A 13,741-nucleotide genomic window follows, 5' to 3' on the forward strand; every position below is an offset into this window, starting at 1 on the left:
GAGCCTGGGAGGTGAGCCGGAGGGGTGGGCTCCTCCTTCCTCAACCTGTCCTAGGGGGGCTGGTGTCTGAAGGCTCAGGTCCCTACGTTCTCGCCTACCAACTGGGCGACCCGTGACAGATGAGCTCGCTGTTCTGTGCCTCATGTTCTGGTCCATGAAATGGGGGTGGAGACACTCATCATGACTCTTTTTGGGGTAGTGACGAGGTAGAGTCTGAAGTCATGCATGCAACATTGATAAACCGTAAAGGTGTGTTTAACTCTGTGGACGTTCTGCCCGAAATCATGGGGGGGGAATGTTGAGAACGTGGATAGTCGAGGAAATTAACATGCAATAGACAGAAAATGCCGACACGGAGGACGTGAGTTAAATAAGCCCTGCTGTCTTACCACATGCGGCGAAGTCGGAATAAGAGCAAGTTTTACGGTTACCATTTACTATTCCTTAATTGCTGGAAAACTTTTAGACATGTCTCCTTCAAGTTTTTAGTAAGCTGCTTGTAAGTTAGCTTTCTTTCATTGCAGAACACACGCTCACAGACTACAAGGCATTTTTTCCTGCTATCTTGGTCTTCTTTTCAAATAGTGCCCTCCTCATTTTTTGCCTTAGAAGTTTGACCCCTGCCATCTAAGTCGCCTCAGCATCCACAAGATGCAGAAGGGATGGGCTGCTTGAGAAGAAGAAAACTTTTGATCATCGTCACCTAACCTCTCTCCTTTGGAGGTTCTCCTGCTGTCCCTTCGGGTGTGTTGTCCTTCTCTGTCCCCAGCCCCTGCCACCCGTCTGCTCTCTTCCTCCTCCCCAGTGAGAGCGAGTCTCCGTCGGCACAGTACTGCTCCCAGCAGAACCCCCTGGGCTGTGGAAGGGCGCTGGAGCACTCGGCTCCCCGACAGCACATGTCTTCTGAGTGCTCCCTCCTGGCAGGCGAGGAGAGTTTGACTTGGGTCACGTACGCCTGACTCTCAGATCCTGGAAGCCCGCCTCTGGGAAGGAGTCTGCCTATACCCTGCCACCTTTGAGAGGGGCTGTCCTAGAGCCCGTGGCCTGGAGACATGTTTCTAGAAGTGATTCATAGACGAATCCGTGGCCCTGTGCCTCTGCAGTTCCCGGTCTCTCTGCAAGCCCACCTTCAGCCCGGCCGCGCAGCCCAGGCACAGCCCCTTCGAGGAGGTGCTCTGCTGCCTCAAGTACTTGTGGGTGCGTCCAAGTGACTTGTGGTGCTGGGACTCTCCTGGGGGGTGGGGAGGAGAGGGCTCAGATTCCGCTTCTGCCCGTCGCCGGCATGCGTCCCTGGGTGTGTGACTTACCCTCTCCGGGAGCTCAGTCTCCTCGTCTGAAACCTGGAGAAAAATCCAGCCTTCCAGCTGGCAGAACTCGTTCCTGTAGCTGCTGGATCAAATGACCACAAGTTTAGTGGCTTAAAACAACACTCATTTCCTGTCTATAGTGCTGGAGGGCAGAAGTCCTAACAGGTCAGCAGGGCCGCGTCCGTTCTGGAGGCTGGAGAGGACGACGTTCCCTGGCCTTCTCCAGTTTCTGGGGCCGTCCGCGTTGCACCCTCTGCTTTGCTCTCTCTCTCACATGGCTGTCCCCCTCTTGTAAGACCCCGTGATGACATGGGCCAACCCAGATAATCCCGGATTGTCTCCCATCTCAGATGCCTAACTTCGTCGCATCTGCGGTCCCTTCTGCCCTGTGAGGTCACGTGTTCACAGCATCTGGGGCCTGGGATGTCAGCTTGTTTAGGGGCCGTATTCTGTCCATGACAGTCCTCGCTCTGAGCCCCAAAGATTCATGTCCGTACTACGTGCAGAATACATTCTGTCCATTTTAAAAGTCTGAGTTGGGTTTGGGTGGGCCGGGGGTTGTAGCTCGGTAGTGGTACTGTTGCCTTGCCGACTGCACAGTGAGTAAATCCTGTGCCTTATGTGGTAGCAGCAGGAGTATTACGGGCCACCGAGGTCCTAGTTCTTGAGAATACTTGACTGACTGCGTGACCTTCACTTCAGAGCAAACTTCCCTTAAGACCTGCTGGTGTTCGGTCTCCGTGCTTGGTCCTCTCTGCTCTTTCTGCCGGAGCCGTGTTGCCGCGGAGGCGGCCTGGTGACCCAGAGTGTCCTAGGCGTGTTCTGAGTGCTGCGTGTCTGTCGATCACAGGAGCAGGCCAGAGCCGGGAAGCAGACCCCGCCCGCGTCCCCTGCTCCTCAGCCGGCACAGGAGAGGCCGCCTTCGAGCCCCGTCTATGAGGTGGGTCTTCCGTTGTTTGTGAGTGAGTCTCTGGCTTCTTGAAGCCATCCCTCCTGGGGCAGTGCCGCCACCGCGGACGGCGTGGGCTCCCTCCTCAGCTCTGCCAGGTGCCCATCCACAGAGGGCGGCTTGGCGAGCAGCCTCCTGGTGCTGGGGGACGCTCCCGGGCACACGGCCTGCTTCTCACCGAGAATGGCCGTCCTCACTGGGCTCCTGGACGAGGCCCCCTTGCTCAGCCAGCCCGCAGCCCCCCAGTGGGGTCTCCGAACACCGAGTGGATGGCTTCTGGTCCGGAGCTCACGTGGTCATGCTGCATTTGCGCTGACCCCGCTCTTCTAGAATCCGCATCCTGCGGCACCCAGCTGCCTCTCCCGCGTGGCCTCGCTTCACTGGAGCCCTCTGCAGCTCTCCCCTCCCTCAGCCCCTCTTGAACGTGTCTGCTCCAGAGCCTCTGTCCTTGGCCCTTTCTCCTCAGTTGTGTCGTCAGTGCCTAGTGCCTGCCTGTGTCCCCAGGGCCTGCTAACACGGATCCCCATGCTCTCTCCTGATCTGAGTTACTGAGCTGCCTGCCTCAGCTCTCCTTCGCTCCGTCACGGGGTCTCCGCATCTCCCTCTCTCGGGAGCACCCCTGCCACCACCGTCCATGGCCATACCCGGCTGAGCCCCGAATTCCATCCCTTCTCTGGCCCTGCGGCCACTGTCCTGGTTCCCACACCCGTCTTCTCTCCCTGGACATTAGCCCTCAAAGATCATTGAGTCGCAGGGGATGAGAACTAACTCATATCAGCTGAGGCATAAAGGGACGAGGATGCGGGGAGAGCTGTGGGCCGGGGCAGCAGGCCTGGCCTCAGGTCCACAGTCTCATCACCACCAGGGTCATCTCCTTGTGTTGCTGTTCCCTCTGTGTGGCGGCCGTGTCCTTCTGGACTTCTGGGCGGGTGTGTTGGATGTGGCCTTATAATTCGTAATCCAATGGAAAACGGGGACCTTGAGCCACCCCCCCCATCATGTTCCACTACTGGCCCGTCACTGAGCAGTTGGTTCTTGAGAAGGCCAAGATGGCATGCTGTCCCTGGCAGGGATGGGAGGTGGGTCCTAGATCAGCAGCCCTGCTGGAACCCTGTGCTGGGTGGGGCAGAGGTGGCGTTGCTGGAAGATAGGAGAATAGGGTGCTGCCAGTGTGGGATGCCCGCCGTAGCGCCCACCTGCTCACGGTGCCCCCACATGACTAAGCTGAGGGTGCGGGCAGCCAGCTCGTGCCCCCACACCATGGCCTGGCCTTTAATCCTCCAGTCCGTTCCCTTTGAATCCAGGGGGACCTTGCCAAAAGGAGCCTCTGGCTCTGTCCCTCCCTCTTTAACCCTTGAGTGACTCCTGGTACCTGGCCTGGAGGTGGAGTGCCCTCTCTGTGGCCTTCATAGTACCTCTCCCAGGCAGCATGCACTGTGCTGCTCACCCTCCATCGAGAGCTGGTGCCTGAGCACCGGCCCTTCCTGGAGCTTCTCCCCATGCCCCGCCGCCTCTGGCTCCCGAGGGCGCCTTCAGGAGGACCCTCGTTGGAAACACTGGTGAAAGCCACCGTTGATGATCAGGAGTTCAGGACTTGGGTTCGAGCTTGGAAGTCCCGGTGCTTGTGACCAGGGAGTTGGTGATTTCCTCCTGCACGTGACCTGGTGCTCCCTCCCTCCCGCCCCTCCGCCAGAGGACTTGGTTAGGACAGAACCCGGCCGTCCGCGGCCTTGCCAGCTCTGGCCGTGTGATGGGGTGACATTGTGAAGCTGCTGGGTGGCCGTCGGAGGGCTGGGACCTGAAAAAGAAACAGGCCAGACCTGCCTCAGGCGACAGCCTGAGAAGCGCTCAGCTCGTGACAGCCGTGCGGGTTCCAGTTCCTGCAGGATTTGCGGGCGCTGGGGGGCGGTGAGGATGGGGGTTATTCAGGAAGAAGTGCCACGTGGTCCCTCTGAACACACTTAGCACGGTTAGAATCGAAGCCGTCTGCACACGTCGGCAGGTGTTGCCTCCTCTTCTCCGTGTCCATTTGCTCGGTCTCAGCTGGACCGAGAAGTGGTCCGTGTGTTTCCCTTGGCCGTGGCAGCGACCCGCCTGGCCCATGTGAACTGTCTCCCTGGCTCTTCCCCAGGATGCGGCTTCGTTCAAGGCCGAGCCGAGCTACAGAGGCCCCGTGAGCGAGCCGGAACCCGTGTACAGCACCGAGGCCGCCGACTACCAGGACGCCGATAGCCAGCAGGGTCTGGCCTTCGCCCCAGAGGCCGTCTGTGAAAGCACGGAGGCCCAGGGCCACTATCCTGCAGGTACGGGGGGGGCCCCTGTGGTGTTCCCCGGGCAGAGGGTGCCCCTGTTAAGTTGCCCTGTGAAAGTTGCCTTCTCCGATGACTGATCTGCCCCCCGCTGTGTGGTGCCTTCTGACCTGTCGTCTTAAGCCATTTCTCGCTAAATGTGTATTTCCCATGGGTTTCATCATATATTTCCAATATCCTAATGAAATTTAGTGGACAAATAGGATGGATTTCACAGAGAAAATATTTTTACACACCACCTTTATTAGAACACCTGTGTTTTGTAAATCCAATCTGTTTTAGGGGGTGGAAGACTGGAGGTTGACCCCTTTGGAACTTTGTCCTTGGCGGATGAGAGTTACAAAGCTTAGAGTCACACTGAACTTGTTAGTCCCGGTGTGTTGGCGTTGGGACCAGGGTGTCAGAGCCTTTCCTTCGGGAGCTGAGTGAGGTGTCATGGCAGGTGAAGGAGGAAAGCGGCACCTAGGAAAGTGGAGGGTACGTGGGTTCCGGGGGCCTCTGTGCTGTCTTGGTGCCATTTTACTTGCTCATAACAGGTGCCTCTGTGGTGCTTTCAGGTGGACCGAGTGGGTGCACACTTACACTCTCGTGATGGGTCTGCAGCACTGACTTAGGAGATGAGTAATGACAAGCTTAATGCGCTTCTTGGCTTAGTCAGTCCTTCTGAAAGATTGATTAGCCAAACATTTGGGTTTCCTTTTTTTTTTTTTTTTTTTTTAAATATTTTATTTTTTTCTTTTTCTCCCCAAAGCTCCCCGGTACATAGTTGTGTATTCTTTGTTGTGGGTTCTTCTAGTTGTGGCATGTGGGACGCTGCCTCAGCGTGGTCTGATGAGCAGTGCCATGTCCACGCCCAGGATTCGAACTAACGAAACACTGGGCCACCTGCAGCGGAGCGTGCGAACTTAACCACTCGGCCACGGGGCCAGGCCCTGGGTTTCCTTTTTAACATCTAATTCGCGCTATGCAGGGCTATAATGCTCCTTCTCTGTTGGGTTAGAGAATCATTAAGTTTTTTGTCCTCTGAATCTTATAAATTACGAAGTTCGTTTAGGTCAAATTTTATTACCACAGCTTAGAAGGATTGGTCAAATTATGTTTTACTGGGATTTTCATGTATTTATCTTTTCAGTAGTTTTGTTTGTTTGGTTTTGTAGCTGTGTTTGTTTTCATGTAATTTGGGGCACTTACACTGAAGTGTGTGTCAGATACCGCGTATTTGATAAGGTGGTTTTTGAGAGAATGGTCTCAGGGGCCCTCGCAGGGAAGGGACAGGAGTGTGTGCAGTCCAGTGTGGAGCGGCGGAGGCCATCGCACCGGCGGAGGAGCCGGTCGCTCAGTGGTTTGTTTCCAGCCACTGCTCAGTGTTGTAGCCTGGAAATGCCTCGCCGGGTGGAGAAGGCGGTGACGTCAGTGGTCCCTGAGCCCAGCGTTTCAGAAACGCAGGAACCACTGAGTGAACACTTTCAGGACCCTTCCGATTCCTGGCGTTTGTCTCATGTTTCGTGGCTAATAGTGTGACCAGAGAGGCATGTGCTTAACTAAATGCATTTGTCTTCCTGGCACTTTATGTTGGCACGTAATGCTGTACTTATAAAAGATTTAGCTGTAGCATACATCAGAGAATTTCCCCAAGCGTAAGTGTGCACCTCAGTGACTTTTTCACTAAGTGAACACACTCTCGTAATATACCGCCTACATTAAGGAGTGAAACATGGCCAAGCTTCCCAGAAGCCCCCTCGTCCCCACTCCCAGGAACTGTCCCCCAAAGCCGGCAGTGGTCTTGGCTTTCCACCATTGATGACTTTCCCGTGTGCTTGACTGTCTAAGTGAAATAAAGTTATACGTACATTTGGTTTCTTGGTTCTTTCATTCAGTAGTACCTTTGTGGGATCCACTCGCGTTGTCTCGTAGCTTTGTTCTTTCTTGTCTGCTGCCCAGGAACCCAGTCTCTGAATTTACCATCATTTATTCTTTCTGCCATTCTTGGGTATTCTGGATGTTCCTAGTTCAGACGAACGCCGCCCTGCATATTCGTGCTTGTTTCTTTGGTGCAGGTATGTATGCGTTTCTGTTGGTGTTCACAGGAGTGGCACTGCAGAGGGCCAGGGTCTGCGTCTGTCCAACCTGAGTAGACACTGCCCAAAGTGGCGGTGCTGCCGCCAGCCGTGTGTGAGCCGTCCGCCGTTCCCCAGCGCTTGGTGTCGTCAGCTCGTTCGTTGCGGCTGTCCGGTGGGCACCGAGTGGAGGAGGCTCAGTGTGCTGTGGGCTGGCCGCTGCCCGGTGGCCGGGGACGCGCAGAAGCAGACTCTTTGTGTGTGTCTGTTGGCGGTTTCGAGATCCTCTCTTGTGAGTGCTTGTCCTTTGCCCGTTTTTCGATTGGGTTTTCTGTGTTGTTTCTTACTGAGTTGAAGGAGTTCTTTTCATATGTTCTGAGTACAAGTTATATATTCTGAGTACATGTGTGTGTGGCAGGTTATTTTACATTCTTGTGTATGTTTGCCCTTTGGCTCTCAGTGGTGTGTTGATAAGCAGAAGTTTTAATTGTAATCTAGCCCGATGGATCAGTCTTTTCAGTAATATTGAATGCTCTTTGTGTTCATTGGAAGATAGTATCACAAAGATCATGAAGATACTATCCTGTAAAAGCTTTATGATTTTATCTTTCACATTTAGACCTGTAATCCATCTGAAAGTGATTTTTGTTTGTGGTGTGAGATAACGGCCAAGGTTCCTTTTTTTTCCTTAAGTGTATGCTATACAGTTGACCGAGAATAATTTATTAAACAGACCCTCCTCTCCCCAGTGCACGACAGTGTCGTCTGTGTCATCAGGCAAGTGACCGTAAATATACGGGCCTGGATCTAGACTCCGCTCTGCCCCGTTGGTCTTTCTGTCGTCTTTGCACAAGCAGCACGCTGTGTAAATTGCTGTAGATTTAGCCTGTCCTGGCATCTGGTAATTTGAGTCCCCCAGCCTCGTTCTTGTGCAAGGCTAGCTGGGCTAATCTTCACCCTTTACATCCTCGGTTAAAATGTAGAGTCTGCGTGGCCGCCTCTCCCCGGAAAACGTGCTCTGATTTTCACTGAGATTGCGTTTCATCTGTAGACTAGCGTGGGGAGAAATGACAGCTTCTTAATATTGGTCTTACAGGGGCCCACGCGGTGTGCGGCGGTTAAGTTTGCGCTCTGCTTTGGCGGCCCAGGGTTTGCAGGTTTGGATCCCGGCTGTGGACCTGCGCACCACTTATCAAGCCGTGCTGTGGCAGGCGTCCCACGTATAAAGTGGAGGAAGATGGGCATGGACGTTAGCTCAGGGCCAGTCTTCCTCAGCCAAAAGAGGAGGATTGGCAGCAGATGTTAGCTCAGGGCTAGTCTTCCTCGGAGGGAAAAAACATGGGTTTTAAAATCCATGAACACAATATAGCCTTCTATTTATTTAGCTCTTCTTTAATTTGTCTTAATAGTATACAGTTTTCTGTATATATATCGTCTACATGTTTAATTGCATTTATTCATAGATATTTCACATTTCTTATTTTATTATAAATATATTATGTAATTGTTTATTACTGTTATATAGTGATAGAATTGATTTTTGCGTATTCACTTGCTAAATCCATTTATTTCTAATAGTAATTCTTCTTGTATTTTGTAGGTGTTCACAAGTATGTCTGCAAGAGACAGTTTCTTTTCTTTTTTGTTTCCAAGTGCTGTACTCGTTTTTCTTTTTCTTGCCTCGCTGGCCTGGCTGGGACCTCCAGCACAGTGCTGAGTAGAAGTGGTGAGGGTAGGGATCCTCGTCTCCCTCCCAGTGTCAGAGGGAAGGCTTTCGGTATCTCACTGTTATATCTGATGTTGGCTGTAGCTTTTCCATAAATATTTTTATCGAAATATCCAAATTCTCCTCTATTAGTTTGCTGAATGTTTTTTTAAATCATGAATTAAATTATTAAATTTTCTTAAGTGCATTTTCTGCATCTTTTGAGACAGTCCAGTTTTTTTCCTTTTATGTGGTGATTTACCTTTTAGTTTGCAATTCTAGAAGAATCCCAACCTGACCTTGATGTATTCTGCTTTCCCCGGATTCTGTTTGTTAATATTTTAAGATTGTTGCGTCTGTGTTTGTGAGAGCTTGGTCTGTAACTTTGCTGTCTTGTGTTGTCCTTGTTAGGTTTGGCTCATGCTCGTCTCCTAACACAAGGTGGAAAGCGTTCCTTGTTGATTCCCAGAAGAGCCCCTGTGAGACTGGTGTTTTCTTCCTTGCAGTTTTGGAAGAATTGACCAGCAAAACCAGCTGGTGTAAGGTTTTCTTTGTGAGAAGGCTTTTAGTTTCAGATTCAGTTATTCACGTGGAAATAGGATTTTTCTGATTTTATATTTCTTCTTGTGTCTGTTTGGGTAAGATGCTCTTTTTTCCTAGGAATTTGTTCAGGCCACCCAAACTTTCCGATTATTAAGTGTAATATGGTTCATAATATCCTTATTTTGTGCAAGATCTCTTGTAATATCCCCTTTTAAAAATTTTTGATATTGGTAATTTGTCCTTTTCTCTTTTTCTTCATCGGTCTTGCTAGTCTTATGAATTGTAGTAGCCCTTTCAAAGGACAGCTTTTGGCTTTATTGATTTTTTTCTGTTTAGTATTTGTTCTCTATTTTGTTAATTTATGCTTTTTTCCTTCCATTTGCTTTGTGTTCTGTTTGCTGTTCTTTTTTCTAGTTTCTTGAGATAGATGCTTAACTGATTTTGGCTCTTTCGTCTTTTCCAGTCTATGTATGTGAGGCTCCAGCTGGCCCTGTAAGTGCACCTTTAGCTGCATCCCGCAAGTTTTGAAAGCCAGATTTTCGTTCTCTCTTGTGTGAAAACATGTTCTGATGTTCATCGTGGTATCTTTTTTTACTCATAAAGTTTTTAAAGAATTATGTCACTTGACTTCCCAACGTTTGTGGGGATTCTCTGGTTAGCTTTTTGTTGGTTTCTACCTTCCTTGCATGAAGATCCCTGTCTTGGTCTTTTGGGGCTGCTATAATCAGATGCATAGACTAACTGGTTTATGAACAACAGAAGTTTATTTCGCATCGTTCTGGAGGCTGTGAAGTCCCGGATCAAGGCACCGGCAGATTCCGTGGCTGGTGAGGGGCCGCTTCCTGGTTCGTAGACGGCCAGCCTCTCACTGTCCTCACATGGCGGAGGGGGCGAGCGAGCTCTCTCAACTCCAGACTAATCACCTCCCAGAGTCCCCGCCTCCTGATACCATCACCTTGGGGCTGACGAATTTTAGGGGGACGTAAACTGTCAGTCTGTTGTAATCTCTACGTACACCCTGCATTATTTCAACGTTTTGAGATGAGTCGAGCTTTCCTAATGGCCCAGCGTACATTCATTTTTGTTAAACGTTCCTTGGGCCCTTGAAAATGTTATTTATCGGTGAGAATGCAGTGTTGTATGTATACCAGGTAGATCAAGTTTGTTAATCATATAATTTAGATTCTAGTAGCCACATTACATAAAGTAAAAAGAAATAGGTGAAATTAATTTTGATAATGTATTTTATTTAACCTAAATATCCAAAATATTATAATTTCAATGTGTAATCAACATGAAAAGACTACTGAAATATTTTGCCTTCTTTTTGTTGTGATAAGTCTTTAAAATCGGGTGTGCATTCTTGCAACACGTCTCAATTTGAAGTAGGCACATTTCAGGTACTTAATAGCTGCATGTGACTGTTTACTGGGCAGCCCAGTTCTACACTCTTACTTTGTTTTTTTTGAGGAAGATTAGCCCTGAGCTAACATCTACCGTCAGTCCTCCTCTTTTTGCTGAAGAAGGCTGGCCCTGAGCTAACACCTGTGCCCGTCTCCCTCTACTTTATACGTGGGGCGCCTGCCACAGCATGGCTTGATGAGCAGTGTGTAGGTCTGCAGCCAGGATCTGAACCGCCGAACCCCGGGCCGCCGAAGTGGGACGTGGGAACTTGACTGCTGCGCCACTGGGCCGACCCCTACACCCGTACTTTTTTTGGGTCTGTTTTTTCTATCAGTTACTGAGAGATGTGTCTTAAAGCCTCCCACTGTGATGTTGGCTTTGGTTGTTTCTCCTTTTCTATTTCTATCAATTTTTCTGTCTTTTGAGATCGTGTTGTGAGGTGCATTCAGATTTAGCGTTTTTATCTTCTTGGTGGATTGCACTTTTATCATTGTGAAATGCTCCTCGTTAGTCAGGCTTCTTGCTGTCGAGGCTGCTTTATTTGATAGTGATCTTTGCCACATCGGTGTTCTCTTAGGTAGCGTTGGCCTGGGGATGTTTTGCTTTCACCTGTCTGTGATCTTGTATTTTTAAGCGTGCCTCTGTGGAGAGTATACAGCTAGTTTGATTTTAATCAATTTGACGATTTTTATCTTTTAATTAGAGCGTTTGCTCCATTTAAATATAATTGCTGGTATTTTGGTTTGTAGGTACCATGTTACTATCTGTTCTCTGTTTGTTCCACCTATGCTGTGCTGTGTTTCTCTCTGGCCTTCTGTTAGACGTATCGTGGTGTTTAGTTCGGTACTTCTCTCTTAGGTTGTTGGCTGTGTACATTCCTAGATACAGGGTGCATTTTACATTTGAGCCTTATTTACTGCTTTTACTACCTCCTGACACTGCTGTTTCCTTTGACACTTGAACTGCACTGAACTCCCTCCCGCCTCCTGTGTCATTATCATACTTTTGAATTTTAGATACATTTTTGGCATTATCCTCGTTTTGCACAGTTAGTGCTTATGAAGGTTTATTCTCGTAGTGACCCTTTCTGTTGCTCTTCACTCTTGTTTTTTCGTATTTCTGTCAGAGACTACTTTTCCCTGAAGAACTGCTTTCATAATCCTTTTAGTTCACGCCTGTGGGCAATGAGTTGTCTCATTCTTGTTTCCTGAAAAGTCTATATTTTGTCTTCACTTTTGAAGTGAAAAGTCTATATTTTGTCTTGACTTTCTATTGGGTATAGGATTCCAGGTTGGTGGTTATTTTCTTTCGGCATTTTATAGATGCCAATCCATTGTCGTCTGGCTTCCTTCCCTGTCCTTAAAAAGTCAGCTCTCAGTGTTCCTGTTGTCCCACTGAAGGTGGTGCCTTTTTTCGTCTGGCTCCTTTTGACACTTTGTTCTTGCCTTAGGCACACTCCGAAGGACTGCTGAAAACCAATGTGTGGTTTTCTTTGTTGAGTCAATGGCTTGATTCCTTCATCACTTTCAGACAAGTTTTGACCATTGTCTGTAGATGTTTCTTACTCCCTGTTCTGTCTTTCCTCACTTTGGGAGTCCCCATTTATATGGACATTAGACCTTTTACCGTGTCCTACATGTCTTTTGGGCTCCTTCTGTATTTTCCAGACTTTTTTCTTGTGACTTCTATCTGGCTGTTTTTTACTGACCTGTCTTCTGGTTCACTGATCCTCTCTTCAGTTGTGTTCAACCTGAGCTTAAACCCATAGATTGGGTTCTTAATTTCACTTACCCTATTTTTCAGTTCTAGAATCTGTTTTGATTCTTTGGTGAAAATTTTCATTTTGTCAAGTCTATTTTTGACCAGTTGAAGTCTGCATCTGATAACTACACTGTATGGGTCACCTCAGGGTCTGTTTCTATTTCTGTTTTCCTTTTTTCTCTTGGTCCTGTTTGTTGTTATTTTTCTAAGTGAACCTTGGGCGTTATGGATGAAAACCTGTGGAGACTCTAGGTGATGCTGTCTTCCCTCAGCGCTTCCTCTGACACACACCCAGAGGACAGACACTCTCCGTTCAGCCAGCTTCTGAGCGACTCTAGGCTGGATTCGGTCTTTGTAAGCCTCAGTCCTTATAAGCTGCCTTCATCTGCCCTCTCACCCAGGGTGTAGCCCCCGGGTCTCCATCTGAAAGCCTGAAGTGTTTCCCGGGGCCCCTCCTCCTTGGCAGGTCCTGAAGCCCAATTTTTGTCACCTGAAGACAGTGAGATTCCTGAAGGCTCAGCCTCTCAGGCAGTTTTTGCACAGTGCTGGGCTCATTTTCTCTGCCTCCCTTTTCTCAGAGATCTTGGCGCCTTAAGTCCCGTCTGATTTGTCAGGCCTGTATTTGAATTTCTGTCTTCCCAGCCCCATGGAACTCTCCAGAGCTCTGTTAGCCAGTACTTTCTGCTTGGCTTTCTGCTGTTTTCTTCCCAGCTTATTGGTGCATTTCCCCAAATCCCTGAGGAACACCTGATCGTCCCATGCCCTGAGGGAGAGAGTGGCTCTCGGAATGTTAGACTGGCCTCAGTGGGCTGCCCTCTTGTTTGGAATCTTTGCCCCTCCAGTTGGCTGCCTCAGTATCTCCTTGATGCCTTCAAACAGTCTTAAAAGTGTATCCAGCTTTTCTAGTTGTTGGTGAGTGGATCTCCTGCAGGCTGTTCGTGTATGTAGCTGGACGTGGGCAAACAAATCGGTGTTCCCTCTCCATCTGAAGCAAGATGTCAGAGTCCTAGTAAGTATAGTGATCGTTATTGTTATGAGAGCAACCTAAACCCACTAGTCCTTGCTTAGTACCCCCTGTTCTTTTTCTATTCAGCATCCCGTTTGCCCTGGCCCAGCCACATACACAGGGAAAGACGGAGCAGGTGGCCCACCCCACCAGGACACACAGGCAGCACCTCCACTCCTGGCTCCTCTCTCAGCTGCTGCGTGGACGCTCCATCCTGGCACTGCTCCCTCCTCTTCCCCTTGCCCTGAGCCAGCCCAGGGCAGGCTCTGTGATGACAGGCTGGCAGTGGCAGAGGAGAAGGCTTAAGAGTTGGAAGGGGTTAAGTGACATTCTGTGAATTGATCACATGTGAGTCTTCACTTTGAGTGTTTAAACAAATTACTGCTTTTAAGCTTCCCTCCGGTTTCATTTTAAAGTTGAAAATGCAGATTTTGTTCTTGAAATCTAGTGCAGTGATTTTACGGTGTTTTTGAAAGCACCGAATGAGATTTTAATAAGACGTCTCACTCAGAGAGCTCCAGTATGTAAGACTGAGAAAAGAGAATCTATTTGGGTTGAATTGTGGGTGGGACCCCAGTTGTGGGTCCCCCAGAGTCCACCAATGCCTGAGACGGGGCGTGTCTGTAGGACTCAGAACGCCCTCGGGAGTAAGGTCTTAAAGCCACGACCTCGTGACGCCTGAGTCGACCTGTGTCGGGTG

The 13,741-nt window shown here is 49.4% G+C and overlaps 1 protein-coding gene across 26 annotated transcripts in view; it reads left to right on the forward strand.

Moving 5' to 3' along the window:
* Positions 1 to 13,741, forward strand: part of LOC138916677 (liprin-alpha-1-like) — a 105,941-nt gene that overhangs the window by 5,223 nt on the left and 86,977 nt on the right. For 3 of the 26 annotated variants that reach the window (XR_011423992.1, XR_011423993.1, XM_070229815.1), the window contains exon 1: positions 4,388 to 4,559. The exons of the other annotated variants lie outside the window; for them this stretch is intronic. The gene's annotated coding sequence lies outside the window, so the exon portion shown is untranslated. Of the gene's footprint in view, positions 1 to 4,387; positions 4,560 to 13,741 lie in introns of those variants that run through there. 26 annotated transcript variants of the gene reach the window in all.

The sequence above is a fragment of the Equus caballus genome, chromosome 12, assembly GCF_041296265.1.
Source record: "Equus caballus isolate H_3958 breed thoroughbred chromosome 12, TB-T2T, whole genome shotgun sequence".
Taxonomy (NCBI): Eukaryota; Metazoa; Chordata; class Mammalia; order Perissodactyla; family Equidae; genus Equus; species Equus caballus.